This window comes from Rhipicephalus microplus, chromosome 7 (genome assembly GCF_043290135.1).
Source record: "Rhipicephalus microplus isolate Deutch F79 chromosome 7, USDA_Rmic, whole genome shotgun sequence".
In the NCBI taxonomy this organism is placed as follows: domain Eukaryota; kingdom Metazoa; phylum Arthropoda; class Arachnida; order Ixodida; family Ixodidae; genus Rhipicephalus; species Rhipicephalus microplus.
This window is the reverse complement of record NC_134706.1, coordinates 39,046,628-39,059,028: the sequence shown is the minus strand read 5'-3', so window position 1 is coordinate 39,059,028 and position 12,401 is coordinate 39,046,628.

Here is a 12,401-nt window from a genome sequence, read left to right as displayed (position 1 = left end):
TACACGTTCCATACCACACTGTTGAAGCTTTGTTGGCGCTTAACATTGTTGGCGCTTAACATTCCAAATCCACCATTTATTATTAGAGGCGTGGTGAGGGCTTCGCAAATTTCTACCACCCGGGGTTCTTTACCGCGCGCCTATTTCTGAGTACACAGGCCTCAGGCATTTCTACATCTATCTAAAATGCAGGCCACCGTGGCCGGTATTCGATCCCACGACCTGCGGGGCAGCATTCGAGCACCGTAGTCGCTAGACAACCGTGGTGGGCCGCTCCACTGGTGTTAGCAGCATTGTACGTCAATAAATACAAGAGAGCATCGGATGCGTTACCCACAGGTTGCTGAATGGGTCGCTACCTGCAGCAAGTTGATTTTTGTTCACTTTAACTTATTTCCTTTGATGTAATGATTAATGCAGTATAGCTTAAAATATCCAAGTACTGTCCCTGCGATACCATTGTAGAGCAGGTTGGCACTCCCTGAAGTCCTCCTCCACATCTGTCCTTTGTACCGCCTTTAGCCTCAATGTTGGATTCATTGAGTTGTTTCTTACAAAATGAAAACGAAGAAAAGGAGCCCGTACTGAATCATCTCTTTTCAGAGTAAATATGGGAGAATGCATACACATTGCCGATGACATGATGCTAAGAGAAATAAAAGGCGTATAACATTGCAATCATTGGCCACAAGGTTTCTTTGTACCAGACAGATTTTATTTGATAGGAGCACAAGAACATTACTTCGCCGAAATAATTGACACACGCCACGTCAAATCTCGTATTCCAGAACGTTACTTCACTCGACATATCACTGCATGAAAGTCTGATAGCGGTACCAAGCCGTAATCTAAGCGGTTGCATGAGTTACTTCATGTGCCAGCAACTGGTAGCGGTCTGAGCGTTTGCTTGACATAGGTGCCATTACCAGAAACGGGCTCAGGCTTCGCCATCATTTTCAGGAAGGAGGGAGGGGAGAAGGCTGCATCACCAAACTTCTCGTCCCCCTCTTTGTCGAGTCCGATGTGATGCAGGTTCCGTATTGGATGCGAAAAGATGCAAATAATGAAATGAGGAGGTTCCCACAATAGCCTGCCTTCGGTGAGAAATGAATGGTTCTTAGAAAGCAGCATCATGGGTCCTCGGCCATCATTAAGAGGGATTCACACGTGCAACACCTATGCACGTACATCTGTAGGCGTAACTACGGTTTGCCGAAAGCTGCCGCGCAGCTAATCAAGCAGGCAGGAAAGTCCGTGAAGCCATCTCAATGACACAAACGTGCGAGGTTCCAGATGTGAGGGCGACCACGTCGCAGTCATTTAATGAAGTCGTTCAACAACTGCTTCCCCGATACCCGAACCCGCATTTAGAAAGCATTTTTTACAATAGACTATTTTGTGAGAAAAACTTTCAGCTAATACGAAAGCTGGGTATGATTTCAGCGATGATAACTGCCCAATGGCATGGAGCAATTACAAAGAAGAAAGGTTTTGTGAGACTGGTCCGGAGGCACGAGTTCAGGACTGTTATAAGTGCAAATGGCTGAGAGTGCGCTAACCGCCGGTATAGCTATCACGTTACGCTGCAGTTAAGCTATGAAACACACAAACAGGCTACGATAACTACCTCACCTTGAACACTTCTTTTGTAAGGGTTTCGCTCGGAGTTCCAGTAGCCGGTCCAGCGTCCAGCTCCTGGGAACGTATTTTGCAACAGAAGCTGAGGTAACTCAGCAGCGTTCTTGGAATTAGACCTGAGACGAGAGAGCACATGACGCGCGCGTTGACCAAACGACGTACAGGAAGAATCACTCGAAAAACTTCAGCTAGCAATAGGATTCGTTCACAAGAATGCCACGGCCGTTTATCGAGGGACACATGTTTAACGAGGCAAGAAAGTGACGTCTGAAAGACAGCGTCATACAATGGACCGAAATTGAACCCGTTGATGTTTTATCACACATCCTTATCTGGCGATGAGTAACGAACGTTCCTCTGAGCCTCACGGGAGAAATGGCGGCAGTTGTGAGGCCCAAGATAACTCTCAATGTAAGATATGAAACCTTTCGCTTTGGTCAATGAAGGATACACGAAAAATAATGTTTTACTTCTGACGCTGTGAGGCTCCCCTTTGCATGGTTTGTCGTAGTGGTAGAAGTGTTGTTACGATTTACTCGAGCTCATTACGGCATAAAAACATTAAGTATGGGAGAGTTAAACAAACAGGCGACAACGCTGCGTCATTGGTGTTTCACCCTGCCATCTTTTGCGATTTTTTGCCCCAACCTACATGCGATCCACTGGCCCAACTGAGAACCGTTGTGCGGCGCATTGAATTAAGGCCCGCTGTGTTGATTTACAGATATCAGCTATCAGTGCCACAAATAGCCACCACAAATCGAAGCAGCTAACCATTCTTTTTCTTATTGCCTGGCTCATTCCGAAGGGTGGCCCATGCGTAGCAAAACGCTTTCAATAAAATTCGCTATTGTTGCCGTAACGAAGCTTCCATGTCTTCGCTTCTGTGTCTGATTCTTCACACGTCAACGAGACGAAGATTGACGATCATCTCGCTATGTTATCCGATCTATTCAGGCGTGGTGCACGTGTTTTTCTTTTGGCCGTTCCAATTAGGTGACGTAGGCTGCGAGATCTACTTTGGTAGCCAGAGAAACACAAACGTAATCCCGGAAATTTACCGGGACACACAAACGCCGACGTACTAACACCACTGCCACACACTTAAGTCACAAATTAGGGCCGGCAATGGCGTACGCGGGGTTTTTCAACTCGGTGTTCAACCCAAGAAAAAAAAACATGCTCCGCAGTGAATGTTAAAATCGAGATGAATCCATGACAAGCTCCTATAACGATTTGCAATCAGTTCCGGCTTTCCAGGTGTAAATATGACAAGCAAACAATGCTTTCAATCAGCGCTGCTGTACGTGGTTGCCATTATATCAAAAACGCAAAAAGAAAAACATGCTTACACATAATCCGGCACTTCAAGAGTAACATGGAAGACCGAACTGAATAAAAGAGGATCCATGTTATACCGCAAAAAGAGGGAATATCTCACGGCCGCTAACATTTTTGGGCTTCGTTTGTGAATGAATGCACGGTATATGTTCCCGTGCGTTCACATATTCCATCTTCCTAACCTGTAAATTGCCTTTGCCAGAATCGTTTCGTAGGCGTTCCGGAGTTCCGCGTAGGTGCTGGCGCTGAGCATGTGGGCGCTCGCGTTGCCATCGCCGACACACTCGGGACGTCGAAGTGCCTGAGAGGAGAGCAACATTTCTTTACTGCAACCGGGCGTAGCTGTACGCTCAAACTTCCAGAAAACCGAATACGATATGGTGGACGGAAGCAATAAGGAAACAAAAACGATCGTGATAGCCTCACAAGCATGTGGCCGAATTTCGATATCATTTAGGAGTCATGTTGAAGTAGACGGTTACAGAACTTTCGCCTATCTGGTGCTTCTTAACACCCCTGACATTACAGAGTATATAAGCCTCTAGTTATTACGTCTCCATCGAAATGTGGCGGCCACGGCGGGGCTTGAACCCACGAGTTCTGCTTCAGCCACAGAGCACCGTATAACCAGTCCACCACCACGGTACACTTAAATATCTTCCAAGAAAAATGTGTGCTTTCCGCATTGTATCTATTCTAACAAACTTGCTAGAGGTGTTTCCAGCCTCTGTTATTAGAGGTAATTGATTGAGAGCTTCACTGAAAAGCTTCATTGACCGTGCCTCTGCGCCAAACCAAGCCATAAAGTGCGAAATCAGCCTCCACATTCAAGCCCCTCGTAGACAAAATTTGTAGCCACAATGGCTTCAGAATTAAATAATCGTTTTTGCTAATCAGACCAGGCTCTGAAGTATAACCGTAGATTAATCTTTACCTGCAGTCGTGAACTGGTTGTATATATTTTTTCTGCAATGATTACGGTGATATTATAAGCATGTTATTCGCCTTTCGCCTTCAAAAAGAGACAGTTTTTCTTTGGGCCTAGTTCTATTCTTTTACGTTATTATGTCTTTGTGGTGCGATATTGCCACGTTCCATTTCCCAAGTTTTTGTTGTCGTCCCAAAACACCACACGATTCTCAGCGCAAACCACGCCTGCAGTTTTCGAGAAGGTTGCGGACTGTAGTAGATCATTTCGATAAGATCACGCCCACTGTGCGAACGGTACAGATGGTTCTGAAACCTACGCCACCGCCAGCGATAACGCTAGAATATTCGACAGCAAGAGTATAAATGCCGACGCGCTTCGCCGCTAGTCAGTTGTTGATCGAACGCCGACGCTCCGTTCGCCGCTATCAGTCCGAGACTGCTATCTGTGCAAGACTACTGCTGTAATTGGACTTTCCGTTTACCGGGCACAGGTTCGCCCAAATAAACAGTTAAATCCCAACACGAAGTCTCCTGCCTTCGGCCACGTCACGACCCCGTGACAATATTATGTAATCACGTAGAAAGTGACATCGTTAGTTTATTCATTTTTTATTTTTTTTTCACACGTACACCGTGTTTAGAAAACTTACGTAACGATTTTCAGCACTTAGTACTCAACTATGGGAGACCAGTGCTGTTTCATTCACAGACATAACTTGGGAGGGGGCACCAAATATACCTATACATCAGACACGGCACACTACAAATTAGCCTTCGTAGTAACACAGCACTGCGTGAATGAGCCACGAAATTAAAAAGAAGAGGGTGTTTTCTATCCACGCGTAAAATATATCGAAATTGCATCGAGAAGCAAAATGCATGAAAATTTTATCCGTGCCCACTTGCACCAATTTCAATCGTGATAGTAAAGCTAAATAGGTAAATAGCATTTAGTGGATAAGTTATCTACCAACAGATGACTGCGATTTCCGCATACTTGTGCAATTCAAGCGTGAACAGCCGGTCATATTACTTAGTCCACTTCGTCAACTTGAACATAACTATATGACCTGCTGTATTTATTTCACCAAGTGATAAAGTCACCAAAATGTATCAATACGCTCCTTTGAAAAACATGCATAGTTGATGGTGTTCTCTGTACAACAAAAGAAAAATTAAGATTGCACAAGCGATGAGCATGCCATCGAATGGAGCTTTTCGAAGCCGAACAGTGAATACGCCTGTCGCAGAAGAGTGCAATCATATCGAGTACTCACTATAGTTCCTCGGTAGTCGACAGCGTACTCCAGTTCCTGGTCGCTCAGCAACTCGTGAAAACTGTGAGCACCCCTGGGGTGTGTCAGATCGTACAGCTGAGCAGGTTTGGGCCCCTCCGCGTTCATCTGGGAGATAAAAAACGCACATGACGTCTTACGCCGATCATCGCTACAAAGTCAAAATTTAAACATGATGCCATATGACCTCGAGATACACTTTTCTACCGAAGTATCTATCCAATGGACACATTCTCGGCGTAAATGTCGCCATGGATAATATGAAAACAATTCCGCAACTCCTTATAACCACAATAATGGTTCGCCGTCCACCTCTGTAATGCTCAAGCCTGTTAAGGGTAAATGAATGAATGAATGAATGAATGAATGAATTGTAAATAAACAATAAATAAAGATACCTAAGAGAATAGGACCAAGCGGCACCCTGCCTCCTTTACGTAGCTCTGCGCTCCAAATTGACGCGCCTCAGAGCACCACCACTCTGCAAACTCTGCCCAGTTATGGCGACAATGTTTAACAACATGGCGACGGAGAGAGACGAAGAGTCTGAGAAGCTGACCGGAGCTCGAGCGCACTGTTCAGCCTTTACCTTGGCAACTGTTGTTTCCTGTAAATGCATGATGAATTTCCACATTCGTAACATACTGGTTAAGGTGCTGGATACTACAGCAGGCAATGGTGCTCCGCAGAGGGTGTGTCTATTCTTACGTATCTTCATTCGTATTACCGAAAGATCCCGGTACATTCTGCGGGGACTTCAGCGTCGACGTTGAAGATTGCTTGGCCATGTTTGAAAGCGCTAGTGTACCTGGCACGATTCCTCACTTCAACTGGCTAATGCATTATTTTATTTGAGAAGCATGGCAAAGGTTTGGTATGTAAGATAAGAAAGGAATGAAAACACATCTGTTGGAAAAAAATGCATAGAAAGTCTTCGAGAGGTGTGCGGCAAAGCCGTCGGCCAGCAGATCACCGAAAGAAAGGCAATGGCCTGCAGCATCCAATTTCGCACAGAATCCCACCTCTCCTACGTGCAGGACCTGCTGGCTCGGTGCCGTAAAGCTGATAGTGACATGACGGAAGGTAAGAAGGTCGGGCACGTCATGAAATGTACTGCCGATGACGCACTAGCTCTCATGTACCAGAGCTGATCCTCCATTGATGACATCGTCAGGGGGTGTCGTCAGTGCGAACAAGCAAAAGGTCTTCGCATTGTGCAGCCGTTCGCTTAATTCCCAAACGCTGCTACCAAGTGGACGTGTGAAGATCGCAAACAGTGGAACCTCCTGTACCATAAGTAGACCTAACTCGAGTCCGTCGTCGTGAAATGGACGCGAAGGCACCATACGCATTCTATTTGCTCAGCTCCAATGTTACTTATATTCCAGTTCCTCCTGTCCGATGAATAATTCGTGATAGTACCTTGAAAACATTGAAACGCACTCTAGCTAAGTCACCACTACCAGAGTCAATGAATACACTTATGCTGTGGTCCCTCCAATGCGACTGTTCTTTCCACGTTATCGCAACAGGACGGGGTGAAATGCAGACGGCCACCCAACATGCTTCACCTGTCCCCTCAGTGGACACAGCACTGGTCGTTACTGCCGTGGCCCATGCTGCTCGTCACCTCAATCATTGTGACCTGTTTCGACGCTAAGTCACTTAATTGTGCGCCCTTCCTGGGTAATATGCCACCGAACATTGTGCTTGCGAAATGTATTACAGTCGCTCACCTACATCATATCGACACTGATCTCGTTCCCCACAAACAGTTCGCCCTTCTTCCCGTTCACTGCAGCCATGTAGCCTACCGGCCTTCGTTGCTTTAGGCCGCATTCATTTCTAAAACTAAAAAAAGCAGCCCCAAGGAGTGGTGGTGCAATGACTACCAATGTACCATATACTCCTTCTGTGCCCATCAGACGAGGTGTCAATGACGTTAAAACAGACGGCGTATCTTTCCAAATACTTGTCGACTAAACAAACGGGGACACAAGGCACAACAACAAACTCTCTCTCCTTCACACACACACACACACACACACACACACACACACACACACACACACACACACACACACACACACACACACACACACACACACACACGCATGGTGCTAAAATTCCAACGGATACTTTACTATCGGAAGCCAGATTTTCCCTGCACCCTCTGCCCTTCCCTATAACTAGCACGTGCGACAGCGTGTCAATCAATAACTGCCACATAACACTCAACCACTAATCATGTATGGTAAAGGTTATCTTCGAACGAGTCAAAAGCATAATTTTGGTGTGATTTTGCTAATATATTAGCAAATTACCCATTCATTCCCCTTGCTTTGACATAGGGTCCAATTTACTGTGTGCGTATACGTTAGTGACAGCGTAGTGATTGCTCCTGTGAACGTTTAAGAAAAGACTATCGCAATCTATCAATGAGAGTTCGCTTACTTCTGAACTAGCCAAAGTAAAAATTAAAAAAAACACAAGTGATTTGCATGGAGCGGTGAGCGCTGTTCAAGCGATTGGTGATTTATTTTTGTCTTTGAAACTACCAAGATACCACCACATGGTGGACTTAATTTTTCTGGTCAAAGGTGCTGCTCATATACTGGCATACTGTTTACCGAGTTCACGATATCATCTGATGGGTCTAATCTGTCCACCGGCACGACACATTCCTCCGATCAAGAGTGCCTGTTGAAGCGTGCTTTAAACTGAGAAGAATCTGAAGACTTTGAAAATTTAAAAGAAAAACACAATGCTCACCCCGAACTGCTGTCGCCGTGTCCCCTTTATACTTGGAAAAACATTTTCATCATTAGTCCCCTGCAAAATAATATGGTATTAATTATTTAATACTCATATAAATCATAGTAACGGGAGGTTTGCTTGTCCCAATATTTTCGCCAAGAGACACCAGTTACCAGCCTTCTACTTGCACCAGGACAGCTCAGTGTACTCATAGCGTCCACCCCCCCCCCCAACAAAAAAAAGAAAGTGCACAACATTGAAGCCATAGTGCGTGCAGACGGAATGTCTAAACAGTATTATTTACTGTATTATTTTGTGAATGACTTGTATGACTTTCTTGACGACGTGTGCCGAGTTTCCGGCATTTAATTTGTTTTAATATAGAGGAAGGTAACCATAAGCTAGAATTAACAGTCAAGATTCGAAAAGAAAAAATCCGGTTAACTCCTATTGGCGATAGCTGCCGAAACTAAAAGGCTGATGCCCCTCCCTCATCAGGCTATCATACTTTCCCCCCTTCGTTGGTGGTTATAGTTTACACCCTCTCGTACGAAGCTCAGGGTTGGTTCGGCGACATGCCCATTGCCACGTCAGCTCTCACTGACAATCACGTCATGCGATTTCTTTCTCGGGGTCAATATTAGGCCATAAGGTAAGTGCAAGCTTACAAGAAACCAGTGGCCTCCTTTATACTCCACCGAGGTACTCTTTGATCTGATTCTCAGAAGACGGCTGGATTCGACCGGTGAGCCTCACTCTCATCCATGATGATAGTGATTATAAGAGGGAAAAAAAAAGGTGAGCCCCGTAACTGTCTGCATTAGCGTGCGACACCTCAAGAGTAGCTCACAATGGATGGGGTGAGGAGGGATCAGAAGGATAGCATTAATGGTAGAGAGAGAGAGAGAGAGAGAGAGACAAGGACAGCAAGCGACGACATAAGAGAGATAGGAAAGATGGAAACACGGTCACAGCAGTCCGAGGACGGGGCACCACTTGCGAGAGCTCTTGTCAGTGACAGGAGATGGCGTAGGGCTGATCCAAACGGCCAGAGCTGCGCTGTCGTCGTCGTAGGGGACCAGCGGCAGGTGGCGGCGTTGGACCTCCTAACGCGCCTCTCCGGTTCACTCGCGAAGTTTCAACCTCACGACACTCCGGACAGTGAGGCTTCCTTGCCTGGGAGCCTCACTCTCGCCGCATTTTGACGTACGTAAAAACACCGCTATGCCGTCGGACGGAGGAAGCCTCGACAGCGAACTGTCTGCTTCGATGGATCAGTGGCTATGGCGCTCTGCTGCTGACCCGGAGGTCACAAGTTCTATCCTGGCCACGGCAGTCGCCTGTCGACGGAGGCGAAGTTGTTGAGGTCCGTGTACTGTGCGATGTCAGCGCGCGTGCAAGAACGCCCGATGGTCGGAATTTGCACAGTCCTCCACTGCGACGTATGCTTGTAGGAAACACTTCATGCTTACCTCAAACAGTGGCGTCATTGCGTATTTAGTAAACTAAGCAGTGCGACCTGCTTCATGAACGGGAAACCGATGGGTGCCCGTGCGACGCACAGGTTCCATGGTAGTCGAGCAGCCGGGATATTTTTTAGGCGCGTAGCACGTGTTGTACGGCCCGGCTAGTCACTAGCAGCGTGATCACGCTGGCAATCAAATGCTCAGAACAGGCCTAAAGCAAGGCTGGCGATGCTGAAGTCCACAGTGTTGAAAATGATATACTTAACAGAAATAGCCAAGAATTGATCGCTAAATAGTTTGAAAAATGCGCAGCCGGCTCTGGCGCCGCTCAAAGAGGGTGCTCACCCTTTCTGCGCGACGTGAGGAGGAATCACTGCCTCGCGAGGCGCGTGATTCTTGCTCACATCAGCAGCGTTGAATCCACGAGCCGCCCGGCAACAGTTCTTGGAAAGTTGCTTTCGACATGCTCCTCTGTTGCAATAAAACTTTATTGCGATAGCAGTTATGCGGAGAGTTTTGGCTGGTTTTGCCGCCATCGTCGTCGCCACCGGAGCCGCCGTGCATGCCTGTATATGCATACATATACGGAAAAGGATGCACTAGCCTCATCTTTCAGTGGAGTGAACATCGCCTTTCTGGTCGGGATCGTCTGCGCGTGCGCTTATCGCGTGAGCGAACAAGAGGGCGGGGGGAGCAAGGGGGCGCCTATGGTTGCCGTGGCAACGATTAGCACGCGGCTTTTTCCCCCACAGCAGGGGGCAGCTTCTATGGGGTGCGTTCTCAACACGAAAAAACGGTGCCGAAAGTGTGCCAGGAGCGGCCGTGTTCTTTTACACCAGCGTTTTGTAGTTTTGTAGAGTTACAAGAGATCAGATGTAAATGAGTTGACTGCCAGCCTCACGTCGTATAACATTGCCATTCGCTAGCCTTGATTCGTAAAACATTCGCTATCGCATTCATTGCATCGTCCTTCTGGCAAAACTGTGACTTTTTTTTTCTCCTACTCTGTACAATGCCACTGAAATACCGGGCTCGAGGCTCAGCGAATCAGCCGCAGCAAAGCCACCTTCCTGCTGAGAGCGGCTTTGCCGAAGCCTATCCTGGCAAAACATCCTTCACGCCATATGTGAATGGGTCAAAAGCGGAGAAATGTGGACCATTACTCGATGTCAGTGAAGGGCGAATTGGAAAAAAAACATTGCAGTTAATAATGGCGCAAGCTTGCGATGTCCCTCCTCACTAGACGTGGAGATTAACAACATTATACATTAAAATATTTCACATTTGTGAAGCTGTGTCAGAAGAAGCTCACGAATTTGACTTGTTTGTGAAAAGATTGCGTCATGCACTTTCTTGTGTATTTTGTGTTTTTTTGAGCGCTGATCGTGACGAGTATGTTTCAACTAGCCCAATTTGTTAACTTACTTCTATATGACTCAAGACAGTTTACATTGTCGTGTTTATTTTTACGTGAATTTAAAAAATTTCCATCGCAAATCAGGAAGATCTCGTCTGAAGGAAGAAAAATGTGCTACCAAAAGCTCTTGTTACGTGCGCATCTTCTATCTTTAGTTAACCGCGTTAAACCGCTGCTCTGAGCCGGCCGTGCCGAATTTCATCAGCACCTTCCCGATTATTACCAATTCCTATCATGAGATTGCTCGCACAATGTGAAGAGTTCATTCTGGACTAACGCTTCAAGCAACTACAACTCTGGAACTTTCGATGCCATGTGTATAAATGCCGACACGCCTTACCCGCCGATAGATTCGATTGTCGACCGATCCCTCCTGCGCCGATATCGTTGCAGTCTGAACCACATTCTTTTTTTCCCTCGGCACAAGCTAGCTCAATAAAAAACTTCATTTTTACAAGCTTAAGTATTTGCTTAGGTATTGAAGTGTTTTGGCAGTCATTAGCCAGTCATCTGTTGCTTTATCAGAACAAGAGTCTTATTGCACTGATCGGATGTTACCTTGCATGGCACATGATTTTCTGTATACATGTATGCTTTCTTTCAAAAAAATTTCTGTTGTCAGACCAGCGCATGTCCTGGTTTATACTCGGCTGTGTTTGTGCGCTGCCCAATGATGGAGTATTTGTTCTCTTCACCATGACGACCACGTAACAATACCTTGTAAGATGCCTCTCTACGGAAGAATATGAGCATGATAACGATAATTTCGTTTTTCCATGTTGTCTTCGTTGAACGTCCTGCGCGTGATTCTTTTCCTGGCCAAAGTTCACCATCCGCATGTCGCAACACTTGGGTATACCATTATGAACCAGCTGCACTCGATTACGACCTAAGAAGTTAAAAAAAGTGAGTTCCACCTGCTTCTATCGCTGCCCCACCTAGCGAATATGCATACATGTTCTGTCGAGGCATATCTACCAATTTTTTCGACCTCAAGCTCTTCGCCACGCGAAACAGCCACAATTTCAAAAAAAAAACATATCCCCGGAGTGAATGATGAGTTGGCCGAAGCGTCCATCAGTACGCTCGCACTTCCATCGGTTCGTTCGTTCTAGCTTCCGTCCGTCCATGCGTCCGTCTGTGTGACCATCCGTGCGTCCGTTCGTGCGTCGATACGTGCATCTGTCCATCCGTCCGTCCCTGCGTTCGTTCGTGCGTTCGTTCTATGCTTCCGTCCGTCCGAGCGTGCATCTGTCCAAGCGATCGCCCACCTATCCGTGTGCTGGTCTGTCTGCCCATCTGTGCGTACGTCAAACTAGAGAACAATCCAAGTGCCGTCATGTCACATATTTCCATAATATATTCATCATATACAAGTACCCCCACCCAGCGGACATTCCAAGGGCTAAACGAGAGGTGGCTACTTAATACTACGACTACTGCTACTACATATATCGTGGACGCACGACCTACGGCCTAAGGAGCTTCGCCAGAGAGTAACATAGCTTCGCCTCTAGAAGTGGTTAATGATTTAGAGCGCGAGGTACCCTTCTCTGG